This window comes from Stegodyphus dumicola, chromosome 3 (genome assembly GCF_044657685.1).
Source record: "Stegodyphus dumicola isolate Sdum_Otavi_A_Nest chromosome 3, ASM4465768v1".
Lineage (NCBI taxonomy): Eukaryota > Metazoa > Arthropoda > Arachnida > Araneae > Eresidae > Stegodyphus > Stegodyphus dumicola.
Window position 1 is genome coordinate 102,039,151 of NC_140770.1, and position 17,188 is coordinate 102,056,338.

General features: G+C 34.5%; 1 long non-coding RNA gene across 1 annotated transcript in view; it reads left to right on the plus strand.

The window, feature by feature from the left end:
* Positions 1–8,646: 8,646 nt before the first annotated feature.
* LOC118189727 (uncharacterized) overlaps positions 8,647–17,188 on the plus strand; it is a 117,288-nt gene continuing 108,746 nt past the window's right edge. The window contains exon 1 of the long non-coding RNA XR_004758307.2: positions 8,647–8,782. This is a non-coding gene — a long non-coding RNA (uncharacterized LOC118189727). The remainder of the gene's footprint in view (positions 8,783–17,188) is intronic.

The following is a 17,188-nucleotide window of genomic DNA, read 5'->3' on the forward strand; positions in this document are numbered from 1 at the left end:
AAAACCAATTGACTATCGAATTGCATGGAATATCATATGTGTTACACAAACAAAGCCTAACAGACCAACAAATTTGCAAATTAGTAAATGAATTGCAAGATAAATATCTGTACCATTTATTCTCCCAGATTTGCAACTTATGTCTCGTCGAAACTCGATGCTATTTTTTCCTCCTAATAAACACTGTTGTCAAGGCTTTCTGGATAAGATAAAGTAGATACGTACAACTTTTAAGAGTGGTACGTATTTACTTTATCTTATCTGATGTGTGAGTGTCGCTATGGTAAACAAATACTGGTGGCTGATGACTGATATGAGGTCTTTTAGTCAAAAGGAAATCGAAACCAGATAGATGGTAACATTACTCAGCAGTTGCGCTGGACATCTGGACGACAAATATAGTCAATGTTTACTGTAGTCAGACAACTTCATATAGGTGGTCTGTTTGTCCGCCGTCCTTAACGCTGTATACCAATGACAACAGCCAGTTGATATGGAGATGAATTTTGGAGCCAGCCAATATGAAGTGAAACAGAGACACGCTTTCATCCCATTTCATACCACTTTGACTAAAAGACCACATATCAGTCATCAGCCACCGTTAGTTTTTTTGGCCGACCATCGCCAACCTTCATACAGTTATACATTTGTTTGCAAGGCTTTCCAGGCTCATGAAATAACCTTTTTATCAGTTTCAAACTCTCGGGCAACAAACGTCACACTAAGCATATCTTCAAACTTGGCAATCATTCTGACCACGTAACTTTAGATATACACATTAGGGAAAGAGATCGCTGGAGAGGTTCTGGCGTGCTTGTATGGGGTGCCTTTATGATGGACGAACTGTGGGAGCTTCAAATGTTCTACAGAGGTACACTTACCGGTGTTCGTTATTGTGATAACGTTATACCTTTCCATGATGCCATTGGTCCTTGCTTTGTTTGTATGGATGACAATGCACGGCCACACAGGGCTCATGCCGTTGAGGATCTGTTGGAAAGTGAAGATATCCGCAGAATAGAATGACCAGCATGCTCAACTTATTTCAGTCCCATTGAACCATTTAACAAATGTGAGATACATTAGGGAGACGCCTGGACGCACAACCTTACCTCCGGAGAATACCAGGCAGCTGAAACAGATGCTTCTTGAGGAATGAGAACTCTTACCCTAAAAACCGCTGGATAATCTGATACTGAGTATCAACAGACGATGTAACTGAACCATTAAGTTTGAAACGGTCATATCCCATAACGAGAAAATGTTACATCAGGGCAGCCAGCCTTCTCGATACCAGGGAACAGACGACAGTATAATTTTGACATGAATAATTTTGACAACATGCCTTATTCGCCTGTACTTTCGATAAACATAATGATATAATTTTACAATAGTTTTACTATTACGTAATTAGATACAATTTCTTTCACATTTAAGCTCATCATAGCCAACTATTATGTAACTGAAAGAAGCAATAAAATTACATGAAATTAATTAATTTTTTAACATATGGTAAGTTATATATCATAGGTTAGATTAATAGGAACTGCATAGCGTTAGCGGACTTATAAATTGTTTGTTAATGCACGTACATCAAAAGTTACTTTAATAATAATCCAAAATATTTTCGCTAGATTTAAGGAAAGCGTACAATACAGTACTACATTACGCATAAAAATAACTTTTTGAAGAACTAATGAAAATCTACAATGTTATGAAGACGTATTAAATAGCCGAAATGATCCTTAACAAGATATCCTTTAGCGGCTGTAGTTTTATTTTAACAAAACACACTTCTGACAGGAAACCTTTCAGTGGCTATGGTTTAGTTTTCATATTCCAAAGTAAACCGCTTCAGAATTCATTTGGACGAATTTTGCTTGACGTTTGTACGTTTGAATGGAATAAAGGACACTTTTGTTTCCAAAACAAATTGTAAAATGGATTTAAAATGTTTTAAGAAGAGAATTTTCCATAAGTATGTACGTACATACGTAGCTCGAATAATTCAAATACGATGATCGTAAAACAGTGAAATTTTGCGTATGAGACTGCAGTAACATCTTGTTGTGTACCTCCATTTCTTATTGCAAATGTCAAAACAAAACCCACCTAGCCACACGCACGCATATGTAATAAGATGACTTCGAGAAAAACCTGCAATGGATTCGCGGTGATTCTGTGCGTTATAACTTGAAGAGTCTTTACTGTTTAGTTTGAAAGATTTCATTCAAAGGAGAGACTTATAGATAGACTCGAAATTTTCAGTTTCCGAATTAGCTTCGTCATAAGCATTACGTAAATCGATTTGATTTACAAATGTCTAGAAGAGTTATTAAGATATTTTAGAATAGAGAGAGGGAATTAAAGATTATTGCAAATGTAAATTATAACATTATAATTCTGATTTCATTAAGGACTACTGCTAATTTAAATTATAATTTTTATTTACATGTATATAAGACTCGGCTTGGTGAGCTCTGTTTTTTAATGTTATTGGTAAATTGTGATTCAAATGCTTTGCTTTGAAATTCACTGAATTGCGTTTTCCTTAGGTTTCTGTTGTAGATGAGTCATTAGATTTTTTTAATAGGAGATTTAAATAGGAGATATGAAAAATGGGCAATGCCCCCTCCGGTACTCGAACTCTGTACTTCTCGAATACACTTCAAGTATGCTTCTAATTGATCCAGGAAAGAATGCGGAAAAAATGGAGAAAATGCCTTATCTGCTCCCCCTTTTAAAAGGCGATTGGATATTAGGGGACTGAATCGCCAAATCCTGGTAGTGCCAAATTATCGTCCATCACCTTTTAGTTCGGGCTCTACTTAAGAGTCTTTAGGTTATTTTGAAATAGGAGACGTGAAAAAAGTGGATTACCCTCGCCAGAACTCAAACCCTGGTCCTCTCGAATACGCGCCGAGTTTGCCCCGAAGGCATGTGGAAACCAGAGAGAAAGTACACATTATATGGTTAAGGTTTTTATATCTTTAGTTAATCTGCATGTAATAGTAGTTAATTTATCAACTACTTAAAAGTGTAAATGGAGCTACGCTTAACAAGGTGGCATGTTTGTTTACATATGAAGTTCTTAGTAGCATTGCTAATTATGTGAGTCGGTGAACCAACTTCAGTATCTCTATGCTCTGTGGGACCAAAATTTAACTAATTTTTGACGCGCCGAAAATTTTGTCTTAATGCCATATGATCGAATTGCTTGTTTTTGAGTAGAAATTCTAATTCCAATTGCAAAAATGTATTTGCAATTTTGAACGAAAATGTTTTGAGTTTTTGTGCATTTTTGCCTTGACACGAACTGAGAACTGAATTGAATCACCGAGAAAATATTTCTACTGAAATTTGAGGAAATAGGTTTAAATGAAACGCAGCAAAAAATGAGAATATTATAATAGGCCATACAAGGAAATCCTGTGGTACCCAGATCAGATTTTGTAATAATTTTTTCACTTAGCCGTTCATATGATAACGATTTAAAGTAATCTTCATGAAATTTTCTTGGTTTGGCTTGGTTTTGGTTTATATGATAACAACAAAGCATCGAGGGCTATCTGCCTAAGGGAAGGAATGCCCTCGTAGAGGACTTTCTAAGGGAAACTGGCTCGTATACACGTTACACATGGCGAAAACGAAAACTTGTTTTTCCTATGATAAATCACGCATGCAACCAGCCCGTTCGCGGGATATGAACTTCGGAACGAACTACCAGTGTTCAGCGACTTTACAGCTCGGTCGCTGGAGGGCCAAAATTTTCTTGAAACAAAAAGTGAAATTCTTTGAAATTAAAATAACTCTATGATATATTCAGTACTCGTATAATTTAATTGAAATTTGTGACAAAATACATTATTTTATAAAAATGACTTAATTACTCAGGAAATGACGTTTGTTAATCAGCAGAATTAAAACAATATCTTTAATTCTGTTCGTTTATATATACAATTTCTCATATGTTGTATAAGTATTGTTAACAATACTGCTTATCTCTGATAGAGAAAGGCAATGGTTTTATCCAATAAAAGGTGAATTATTCTTTTTATAAAATTTGGTTTATACTTAACATTAACTTTAAGTTTAGACAATGCTTTGCGGTGTACTTTCCACTCATTTTCCAATTAATACTTAAAAGTAATAATATTTGAAATCTTATCTTTGTGCTTCTTGTTCCTATTCTTTCTAATACGAGAAATCTCATTCAGATGTAAAAGATATATTATACTTCAAAATTAGTTCAAGCGTAAAAATAGCAAAATTTATATAAATAATTAAACTATTTTCAAAATGCAGTTACAGTTTTAATTCGTACATTTCATAAAGAACTTAAAAGGAGAAGAAATCTATCCTAGCGCACTGCATGCAACCAGAGAAGTTATTATTAGAATGAATAAATTACCTTTACTGCCCTTTTCCGAATTAATTATTCCCTCAGGGCATATCAAGTTATCAAATGATGCAACTTTAGTGGCATTTAAATGTCGAGAGGCAAACATTTCACTTTTCAGATTTAATCATGAATAGCCTTAAAGCAATTTTGATATTCCAGAATTTCAAGTAACTTCAATTATTGCTCCATTGGACCTTAAAATGTAAATTTTCTTTCTTGGAAACTTGCCAACACTGAGGAAATAATCTTGAAATATTCTTAGTTTTAAATATCTTGTGTGTTTCTTGTTTGTTTAAACAAATTTAGAATCGTACATCTTATTCATTTTCGATTTAATAGTTGCTACAATAATTACCATGGTAAATGGTTTACCCAAATGGCAGTATTATGCTTAACGAAAATGACTTAAAAAAGAATGCTTGTTTATGAGTGAAAAATCAGAGGAATAAAATGTGTAATAATTCAGCTCTTCTAATGCGCATATTCTTAAACAAGTAGAATCAAGTTTAATTATTAAAAAGGACTGTCTTGCATTCAATTAAATCAATAACTACTTTAAACAATATATAAAATATTTAATTTTCCACTGTGATGATCATTTGTCAAAACTTTTGTATTTTACTGATCAAATTTAAATCTGAAGTTCTATTTAAAATAACATGAAATATATTATGCATATGACAACGCTAGTTCCTCTTAATTTTCAACATTAATTTTACTACGCATTTTAATTTTATTTATTAAAATTATTTATAGTTTTGTACTGATGTGGAGTTTTATTGTTTGTATATTTATAGTATTTATAGTTTTATACTGTACATAGTGGTTGGATATATATCAGTTCCTACATATGGATATTAAAAATGTACTTTCAAACAATAGGTTTTAAAATGAGGAAGCTAATTTCATGAAAACACTTTTAACAGTAATCAGAGTTTTTGAGAATGTTCTGTAATTGTAAAATTACAGTTTAAAAGTTCCCTGTAGTGAAAAAGAATTCGGATTAGCAGAATACCCGTTATATAATTTGCGGCGGACCATACAGAGATGAGAAAAATTGTTTGAGCGTTCGCCGAAAGTCACTGTTTCCAAGCTCTTACGATGTGTCACACGACATGGTTCTGACATCGCAGACGCAATAATTCGTTCTAGTTGACAGTACAGGAGAAATAACTTCACGACCAGTGTTATGGGATTTTAGCGTTCTGCACTGTGCCTGTCGTCAAAGGCCCTCGATTTCAGGACGGCTGACGAACCAGTATTCTTGTTTTTCCTCTCATATCGTTCCAGATATAAAGAATCAGAGAATATAAAATACCACTGAAACAAATGAAACACAAATGAAACATATTACAGTTCTGAAACTTCCCACAAAAGTACTCGGACAGCTCTTCCCAATACGACAGAGTACAATCAGTATTTATCAACGGTATTTACCACTCCAAACTACTTGAGAACTGACCAGTACCAATATCATTATTGAATTATCGCGCGAAAGTTTTTCCCCGGCTTAAATAGTTTTCCCCCCAGCCGGCAAGAAATTTCTAGTACCTTCATCTCTGGAACTGCTTGAAGTCAGAAAATACTGGAAGGTATATACAGTTGCAGTTACATATAAGGGTTACAGTTACGTATGCATTTAGGCCAATTGCAGTTAGACAGCTATCGAACAAAAATGGCACCAAATGATTGCTAAGCTTAGAATCATTCTCACCAAATTTACCGAAAAAACTTAATCTTCATCGCCACCTTCGCGATATCTCGTGAATTTAGCTAGACAGACATTTACCTCGACTTTAAATAGACTTGTCTCTGCAATCTTATTTTACTCACAAAATATCGCATTTCTAAAGGGCGTTCGTGTCACATTATATAAAATTCGTAATAATGCTTTGAAACTTATTTTGAGTTCATTACCTCACGTGATAAGCTTTGTCATCGAAAATACGTCTAAGATCGTTATATAGAGAAATGATGCATCTTGCGTGTCGTGGATACCTCCACCTATCTATTAACAGCCTTTAGTTTCTAAAAACGAATATTTAGAAGAATATATTACTTAATTTTTCTAGTTCTTTCTTCGATTTAGATATTTTCGGCGAGAACAATATCGCCTAGTTAAAAAAAAAATCTCATTCCGCATTACGAGGTAACATATATAAGAACAGAGAACTCTAATATAGTTAAAGCATATCAAGGATTTCCGTTTCTACAAAGGAGAATATTGAATTAAACAAAATTTCGTGCATTTTTCTTGTTATATATACTTGCAAATGCACAGTTGCCATTGCTCGCTTTGAAATCACCAAGTTCGTTAAACAAAAAGTTCTTATAGTTTTACAGAATATCAAATACACAATAAAACAAATTCGAAATTAAAAATTCGGGCTTTCGGGTAACTATATTCCGGTGGAGGACTGCGTTATTCAAAATTTGATGGCTCTATATACCGTTATTTTTCCACAATACGAAAAACATGCATACATTTATGCAAATTCTTCATTACTTAATTTCTTTAAATAGAATACAGGGCGAATATTTGGTGGCAACAATTTGAAAAGTTATTCAGACTTTTAAAGTAATTCAAAGTAAAATCCCGTTATGAGATTTATAGCCCTAACGCTCGTTTGGGCTAAAAATAAAAATATCCCCATAAAAATTAAAAGAGCATAAGTTCTCCAAATAGTAAGTAAAATAAGAAAACTTTAAATTATAAATTAAATAAGATATTCAATAACAAGAAAATTAAGAACAAAACTGCAAAATAATTTAACCCTACCATGCGCAAATTGTGGAGAGAATTTAGTGACTACCTAATCAAGTAAAAATGTTTTTTCAATGTTGTTTAATGCAACTTAGATTATATAAATAACACTTTTGTGGTTAAATGAGTTAAAGAAATAGTATGTCCGAGGAATTTGAACTAGTTTCAACGGAAGAAGATAAAAAGAGTTGGAATGTAAAATAAGTTTTTAATTCAATCATGTAAGTAAAATTAAATCATGCGGGAAATCGGATTAAAGCTTTTAATTAGAAACATGATAATAAAATAATTGTTAAATATTTTATTCAAAATTATCACGAAACTGTAAGATTTATAACAAAATACTTGACTGCTGTGATTAAAATTAGATCTACACCGTTTTATATGTGTAGGAATAGTCATTTATGCAAAACAACAGTTTAATTGTTTAATTTAGATTCACAAGCGTAATTTAACTGTTTACTTTTTAATACAATTATACAAAAGAAGCTATTTCTCTCGTCTTCTTAAAATTCCCTCTTGATGTAATTGTCAGCACACTCGGAGCGTATTCTAGAGATCCGTGGTTCGAGTCTCGGCGAGGGCATCGCTCATTTTTCATGTCTCTCAGTATCAAAAATCCTAATGTCTCTACAGTGTCGCCCGAACTAAAGAAAGGTAGTGAATGATGATTCTCCACCACCATTATTTGGCGAACCAATCGCCCTTTAAAAGAGGAAGTATATAAGCTATCTCTCCCGCCTTTAGCATGCCTTCGCGGTGTAGTGGTCAGAATATTCGGTGCGTATTCGAGAGTTACGAGGTTCGAGTCCCCGTGAGGACATTGCTCATTGACTGCCAAACGAAAGGTCCGACATCGAGTCCATCGGAAGGCATGGCAGTTTGTAAATGTACAGTGTCTGTACGGCAAGGGACACTCTAAATATGCGGCGAACGGAAAGTCCTCTTGAGAAGTTTGTGATAACGGAAGAGGGGTGGGAGGCCCTCGGACCCGTTTTGCCCCGGGGTGTTATCCATCAGAATTTGGGGTGGAACTGAGCAAAGTCGTACTGTTACCTGTATAGTGCTTAAAGTTCTTGCCAACGACAGACGCAATCTTGCACTCCTTGCCACGATGAATTTAGTGGGCTTGTTCTGATGTTACTATCAGACAAGCGACGTAAGTCACAATAGCAAAAACATAAGATTTTACGCTGCATTTGGAAATTTATTTCAGATTTTCTAATCAAAATTACATGCTCTGGAAAGAAATTCAGTTGTTGCGATCTACTCTGATACGTTATTATCGTTTTTGACATGCATTAAAATTCATAATTGCATGCATTTGTTCGCGTTATTAATAAATTAGAAGGTAAAAAAGTAATTTAAAGATAAAATGTGTCTGATTACAAAAGGGCGATTTTTATTTAATTCTGCCAGCTATTTATCTAATGATCTTTTTTTTTTTTTTTTTTTTTTTCCTAAATGCTGATTTTATAATTTGCTTCCTAGCCTTCTCCTTTCACCTGGGATATTAATGAAGAGTTCTGATTTTAGAACATGATGCCTTCTCTGAACAAAGGATGTAACGAAGAATTCCAAAATAGACATTGGGAATAAATAAATTCCTTTGAAAAGTAAGCGATATTTCCAATGTTATTCTGTTCTTCACATCAATTCTAGCTGAAATTTAGTGAGTACTGAAAAATGCATTCTGTTATTAACTGTACTCTCTGTTTATACTGTAACATTTTCAAATTTGCATACAAATTCTACTATTTTTATCACGCTTGAATGATAATAATTGTACATTTTTGGTTAAAACTTTCAAAAATGATGTTAGTGTATCTCTGAATTGAATTACAACTTAACAGTAATATTTAATATTTTAAAAATAGATCATTAAGTATTTCATCTGAAAAATTAGTGCAATTTTCTAATTCGCACAAAATAAATAAATCTTGCTATCGGCTACTCAATTCTAATGAAATAAAATTAAGATAAAATTAGGAATTATATTGCTTTGAGAATGATTTTTAACAGTGATAATACTGTATCCAAAAATAATAGATATCTAGAATTATTTAAACTGATTCAAATTTTATTTAAATTTTAATAACTGGCAATATTTACAACCCAATTTCTAAAATAAGCTTCTGTAGAAAGGAGGAAAGGAATGATACTGCATTACGGAAGATTTAATAATAATATTTTCTTTTTAAACAAAGCAGAATTCAAACGAAACGAGGAATTTCATCCTTTTGTCTATTTAAAAATTTGAAATGGGAGAAAATAAATTATATGCTTTCTACTTAATTATGTGCTGTTTCTGCAAAACGATTTAGCAGATATTTCAACTAAATAACAAATTTATGGATTTTCTGAATATTAAAGCAGTTTATTTTAAGTGCAATTATTTTTTATAATTATTTAGTGACTCTGTAAAATATTACTCCTAAACCTACAACTCCTGTATTGTTAAATCTAATAAAAAATCTCGACGACTCCTTTTATTTCAATAATGTATGATATTCAGATAATCGGATTTTTACTTTTAATCAGATAACTAATTTACTTTTAAATTTTAATCTGAGAATTCTTTTCACAACGGTGATAAAGATAGTTTTAGAGTACCTGCATGAACGATTAAGTAGAATACTTCTAAAATAGCTACATAAACAGTGTTTATTTGTCAAGAAAAATTACTCTCAAACATTGTAAACTGCTTTTAACAACGTAAGGTATATATTTTTAAAATGTAGGAAGAACATATTTTAAGTTTCTAAATTTCACATATTTTGTATGCTATTAATCCTTTCATATTATTATTTAATCATTAAAAATTATCTTGTTTAACTTTTCTAACATGAGTTGTTCTCGAGATTTTTCGCTATATTGAATCAATAAAATTCTTTTCAAGAGCTATTCTTCAGCATTTGCATAAAGCGTAGAATTGCTAGTTGATTACAAATTCAAACACGAGTGATTTTGACATTAAGAATGCGCATAATATTTTATTAAATCAATAAACTGCAAAGCTGAGCTGGCTGAAGATGGAAACCTTCTCCAAAGTACAATTTACGAAATCTTAGATTAACGTAGGTCTGCTGATGCACATTTTTCATCTTCAAGTACACATAGACACCCCTGTGGGGCACAAACTGCCTGCTTTTATAAAGCTAGTCATTACTTTAGCTTGCTGTACTTACATAGACGAGAAGGTAGAGCTGTAAGAATGCAAATAAAGCAGATACATACCCATTTTTATGAAGGTGCCCTAGGCATAAAAGCATCTTTAGCAATCAGCGGTACCGCCTCTTTCCCCGAAAGAGAGGAAGGGAGAGAAGTTTGAAGAAATCCTTCTAACTTTCCCATCCTCTGCCTTGACGAGCCCAGATCGAAGAATCCACCGAAAGTGCCCTAAATGAGATGAAGAAGTGAAGGAATTTTTTTCCCGTGTTTTGTCCTCGGGGAAGCAGAAATATACGAGGAGTAAGTTTGAAGTTGGTGTATTTTCTGCATAGTTATGCAAAATTTATGGAGTGGATTTCTCTTTCACTGGTGCAGTTATCTAACTGATGAAAATGATTCTCTTACAATGAATAAAGGAAGTTGTTTGATTTACAGAATCAACTTTTAGAACTATGTTAATAAAATAAAACATTTCAGTAAAGTGTTAATGTCAGGATTTTTAAGCATTAAAAATTTGATTCTGTAAAGCTATTTTTGAATCATTAAAACAGTGCACTGATGCAGCTCAAAAAAAAAGTACAAACATATTTTATGTAACCGTCAAATCGAACCAATTTATTCCAATTTAATTGTATTAAAAGTTATCTTATGCACTTGAAAGATTATTTAAAACACGAATGTATGTACAATTACTTTGTTTAACCATAATAATAATAATTTATTGAGTGCATGTAGTTAATTTTAGAAAACCAATTGCATATATTTACAGAGCAACGCCGTAATAATTTATTTGGGATTAAATTTCAAAAAATATATTAAGGCTAGTTATGGTATCCAGTAGTAAGTAATGCTAATAGTAAGTAGAGATATCGAACAGTAAATAAAGATTATTTTGCTCGAGCTAGAAGGGAATGGAACCAGTATGAACTTCTGGATAATATATGGGACTTTTTTTAGTGTTTACTGCTGGAAATAAAATGTATCACATCGTTAATTAATGTATGTAATATAGCATATTTGCATATTTACTTTACATAACATTTGCTAAATTGCTTATTTAAACTGAAATGAAGCATTTAATAATATGAGTTTCTTTCATCCAGAGCTAGTTAGACAATTATAAAAGTGTGTACATACAAAAATAAAAATAGCAGAAAAGCATAAATATGAGAAAAAGAAGTAAAATTTACAAAAACATGGAAGAACTGTAATCGTAAAATACAAGACAAAATGTAATATTTAGGGAGAAACTTTGATTGTAAAGTACAAGATAAAATATAATGTTTAGGATGCATATATGTAATTTTGAGATAAATACCAATAATACATAACCATAAAAGCATCACAAATTTCTCTTGTTAAAAAAGTGAAATTTATTGCAAATTGAAGTTAGTGTAATTAATATATCATTGAACATGGATCCTTGACTATCATCGTAAATGACATAATGACTTTTAAATATTTAAAAATATATATTTACTACGAAAAACGTTATTAATGGAAAAAGTTGATTAGAAAAAAATAATAGGAAAGAGTGGCTCTTAAACTGTTTGATTCCAAGTAAATCCCCCCCCCCAGGTACCGTAAGAAAATTTCGGATAAGAAGTGTCTATCTGGATATGAGAATTACTGATTCATTAGATTATTCCGTGTTAGTGTCTTATAGAAGAGCCATAAAAATAAACTCATTTATAAATGTTCGTAATATTTTCATGTTTTAACCAAGTAAGAGATTACATGCATTCCCCTTGTGTAGTTCCTTTTCAGTTGTTGTTGTTGTCTTGTCCATTGTACATGGAACAGTGGTTTCCAGAGCCTACTCCAAAGAGAGGTTGGTTCTTTTCAGTTTCGAATTTTGAAAGAAATATTCATGCCACCCATCGTGCTTAATGCAGAATTTCTAATGCTGTTGAAAGAATACGATTTTCACAGCAGTTCAGCTGAATATATTTTATATGTGGAAATATTTGTTAGAATTCAAAATTCGAAACCATGAATTTTGAAGTTACAGTAGTTCAAAACAGCGATGGGAGGAAAGGTATTTAAGATCCGAGACCGATACAATGTATTCATTTTAAAACAGGTACAAAACAAAATCATTATTTCATTCTCCTACTTTCAACTGTTCGATTTTATTGTTTAGTTCTGTCTATTGTTACTGTTGTTTTATAACAACGTACTTTCATCATATCTATGCTTTTTCTCTAAAGTAACTGTAACAATGCACGTAACTGAACAATAAAGTCAAGTTATAGAAATATAAAACTCAAATAATAACTTTGTTTCGTACCTGTTTTAAAATGAATTCCTGTCATGAAACTAGTACGTAGAATTTATGTCATTGTCAAGAAAAGCAGTGAAGCACTCTTTCTTGTTATGTTTTAAATAAAGAAATCTCTCCAGAATGAAAAACATTTCAATATATTTATGCAAAGCTATTATATTTCATTTATGTAAGTTTAATGAAATACACAATTCTTTGATGGTCGATGGCTTACATTCTTTACTTTTAATGCCAATGAAAGTGCCTAATTAGTGAATAAAATTATTTTAAGTAAAATATTATTTCGGAAAGCTTTTATAATTGGAAAATAATGTTTTGTAAATATGCTACAATTAAGCACGGATCTTCATATTTCAATCTTTCTGTAGATGAATAAACTGAAAATCGACAGAAATGGCATTTAGTCAGGCAAAACATAAATTCAAGGGAATCTGTAGTAAAATATTTCCTTTCTGAACGGTACGCCTACAAATATTTTATTTCTATTTTTCACTCTCATTACAAAGTCTAGCTTTTATTTAGTGAGGGGAAAAATAAAATTACATTTCAATTTAGTTCTTCATGTATTCAAAATGTTGTACATTTGTATTGTTGCGTGCGTACGGGTTCGTTATGAAATGAATGCACAAGTCCGATGAAAAATGAACAAAAATTTATTATTATCACAACAAAAATGCTTAAATTTTTTCAAATTATCATGCAGTATTACAATATCTCACAGTAGTTTTCTTTTAACTACTCAAATGTCAATAGAACGTAATTCAAAACAGCTAAAGAACGCTAATCCGCGAATTCGCTACAATCAACAACAGTAGTTTTCTAAACAACAACAAACTAAGCAACTACTACAAACTGAGATGTTTTCCTCCTTTTATAAGATTTTAAAATCACGCGCTAGAATTTTCCAGTACTTTCTCGAAATCAAAAAGAGATATTTATTTATTTAATGCACGCGCTCTTGTATTTTCAATTTTCCGGCTTAGCTTTCTTTTAATATTCGTCACGCGCTGCACTGCGCGAGAAATAAAACCATTTAATTTCTAATTGAACTAACATTAGCTTTTTAAATACCAAATTCGTAACACTGCCCCCTTCCCAAGGACTGCACGTCCCGGGCAGTACAATCCCTGGACAGGAAGCAAAACTTACAACTGTGGCATAAATGCAACTGAGGCATAAACATTACATTACAATATCAAACAATATAAACAATAAATGCAATAACTAACTTAAACAAATCAAATGCTATCAAATACTAAATACAAAACAAATACTAAATACAAATCAAATACTAAATACAAATCAAATACTGAATACAAATCAAATACACATTTATAAACAAAAAGGACCATGGTCTGATACTATTTACAATTATTTACATTACGTACTATGGCCATAGTAATGAGCTAACCTGTCGTAATGAACGACTTTAGGTTTAGAGTTCGAAGACTTACGAATCCGAACCACGACGTCATTCAGCCTGTTTAGGACTGTGTACGGCCCATCCCAAGGTGACTGTAATTTCGGACAAAGTCCTTTCCGTCGAGTCGGATTCCACAACCACACCTAGTCTCCTTCGTGGAATTGATGTTCAGTAGCTCTTGTGTCGTATCGGGTCTTCATCTTCTCCGTCGCCAAGTTGACTCGCTCTCGTGCAAAATTGTGCATCACTTCAAACCGGGCCTGGAGATCTTGAATATATTCCTCAGACGATGAAGGAGCATCCGGAGGGCGGCCAAACAATAGATCACAAGGCAGACGAAGGTCAAGACCGAAGAGCATCTGTGATGGAGAATAGCCGGTAATCTCGTGGACAGCACTGCGGTAAGCCAGTAAAAAGAGTGGTAATTTCTTGTCCCAGTCCTGTTGGTTTCTGGAAACCACTAATGAGAGGTTATTAAGGATGGTTCGATTGAACCTCTCTACCATGCCGTCCGACTGGGGATGCAATGGCGTCGTTTGAGTTTTGTCAATGCCAAGTAGTTTGTATAGTTCTTTGATTACTGCCGAGGCAAAATTCCTTCCCTGATCGGAATGTAACTGAAGAGGCACTCCGAACCTGGAAATCCAGTGCTGTATCATTACCTCAGCTACTGTGACTGCCTCTTGATCAGGAATAGGATAAGCTTCAGGCCACTTGGTGAAGTAATCAATGACAACGAGTATGTATTTGTTGCCATCAGCAGTTCGTGGCAGAGGTCCCAGGATGTCAAAGGCGATACGTTCAAAAGGCGCACCTACGTTGTAACGTTGCAGTCTGCCTCGGCTGCGTTTCCTCGGTCCTTTCCGACCTGCACAGGCATCGCAAGATCGGCACCACTTTTGCACGTCATTCTTTGCATTATTCCAGTAAAAGCGCTCACGAACTCTCTGTGACCTCCTGTAGGGCTGTTATGTAGTTCTTTGAGGACATCAGGAATCCGGGATCTCGGAAGTATCAGTTGCCATCGGAACGTCTTCCCATCATCCGACTCGAATTTCCGGTATAAGACGCCGTTTCGAATGTGAAGTGAATCCCAGAGTGCCCAGTATTGTTTTGTTGTAGGACTACAGATAGAAATGTCCTGCCATGTAGGTTTTCTGTTTGATGACTCTATTAAATCAAGTATGGGTTTAATGTCGCGGTCTTCCAGCTGGTCTTTCCTGACTTCATCATCACTCCACGGGTCTCGAGCAGCCGATGTTGATGTTGTAATTTGTCTTGCGACCGGAGTCAGCAGTTCGTATTTCGCTTCCACCCTGGAACAATATCGGCAGTTTTCTTGGCAAGGTCTTCTAGACAGGGCGTCGGCGTTTCCGTGTGATGATCCCTTACGATGACGGATAGTGATGTCATATTCTTGGAGTCTCTGTATCCACCTGGCTATTTGACCCTCAGGATTTTTGAAATTTAAAAGCCACGCCAATGAGGCATGGTCCGTGCGGAGGAGGAATTTTCTCCCGTATAGATAATGATGGAAATGTTCTACAGCTTTGACTATGGCGAGCAACTCTTTCCTTGTGACACAGTAATTCCTCTCCGGTTTAGACAGGCACTTGCTCCAGTAAGCTACTACACGTTCTTGGCCGTCTATTTCTTGGGACAAAACAGCACCGACACTTTCATTGCTCGCGTCGGTGTCGAGAATAAATGGTCTGTCGAGCTGAGGATACGTCAGGATTGGAGCAGATGTTAAAGCTTCCTTTAAGTTGTTAAATGCATCCTCGCATTCCTTTGTCCACAAGAATCTTTGCTTGCTCTCTGTCAGCTTGTGAAGTGGTCTTGCGATGGAAGAAAAGTTCTTCACGAATCTCCTATAGTAGGTGCAAAGCCCTAGGAAGCTTCTCAGCTGATGGACATTTTCGGGACGCGTCCAGGATTTAACCGCTGATACCTTTTCAGGATCCGTGCGCACACCTTCTGCAGAGATGACATGTCCCAGGTAAGTCACTTCCTTTCGAAACAATTTGCATTTAGCGGGAGTCAGCTTCAGATTGGCCTCTTTCAGTTTCTGAAGCACCTTTCTAAGATTTTCTAGATGCTCTTCAAAACTCTTTCCGACGATGATGATATCGTCCAGGTATATCAGACAGGCTTCGTAAGAAAGGCCTTTCAAAACAGTCTCCATAAGACGTTCGAATGTTGCCGGCGCATTACACAGTCCAAACGGCATCACTTTGAACTGCCAAAGTCCTTGTCCCGTAGTAAATGCCGTCTTTTCTCGGTCATCAGGATGGATTTCTACCTGCCAATACCCACTCTTTAAATCAAGTGTTGAGAACCACTTGCTTCCAGAAAGAGTGTCTAGAATGTCATCAATTCTAGGAAGAGGGTAACTGTCTTTCTTCGTAACCTCATTCAACCGGCGATAGTCAACGCAAAATCTTGTTGAGCCGTCTTTCTTTCTGACGAGAACGATGGGAGATGCCCATGGACTCGCTGAAGGCTCGATGACATCGCCTTCTTCCATATCTTTTAACAGTGTTCGCACCTCTTCCTGTTTAGCAAACGGTAGACGTCTCGGATGTTGCTTGATCGGGGGATGATCGCCAGTATCTATTCTATGTTGTGTCAAACTAGTTCGACCCACGTCAGAAGACGAGCGGGAGAAAACAACTTGAAGATCTTTAATGACGCGATCGGCAGCATTTTTCTCTTTATCGTTTAATTGTGCATTCTGCAATAACTCCGATGTAATGCTCTCTGAGGACACGGATTCTGGGATGTTACTCTTTCTTTCAACGCTGGTTACTGGAGTACATGTTGCAACCACTTCACCTTTCTTAATAACTCTCGACTTTTCAGTTACATTGGCGACTCTCACCGGGATAACCGTTCTGGATAGGTCGACGAGTGTTGAGGCTACTAATACTCCTTTTGGGATATTACAGTTATTGGGATATTCTATGATGCCGAAACGGAAATTTCTATTTTCGGCTATGGATCCAGGAAGTAAAATTTCTGTTCTTGCCGGTATTGTAATATAGTCTTGTGCTATGATTTTATGGACAGATTTAACTTCTTCATCATTAACGAGAAATAACGCTATGTCCTCAGATGTAGAATGCAATCGTTATTTTTAAAATC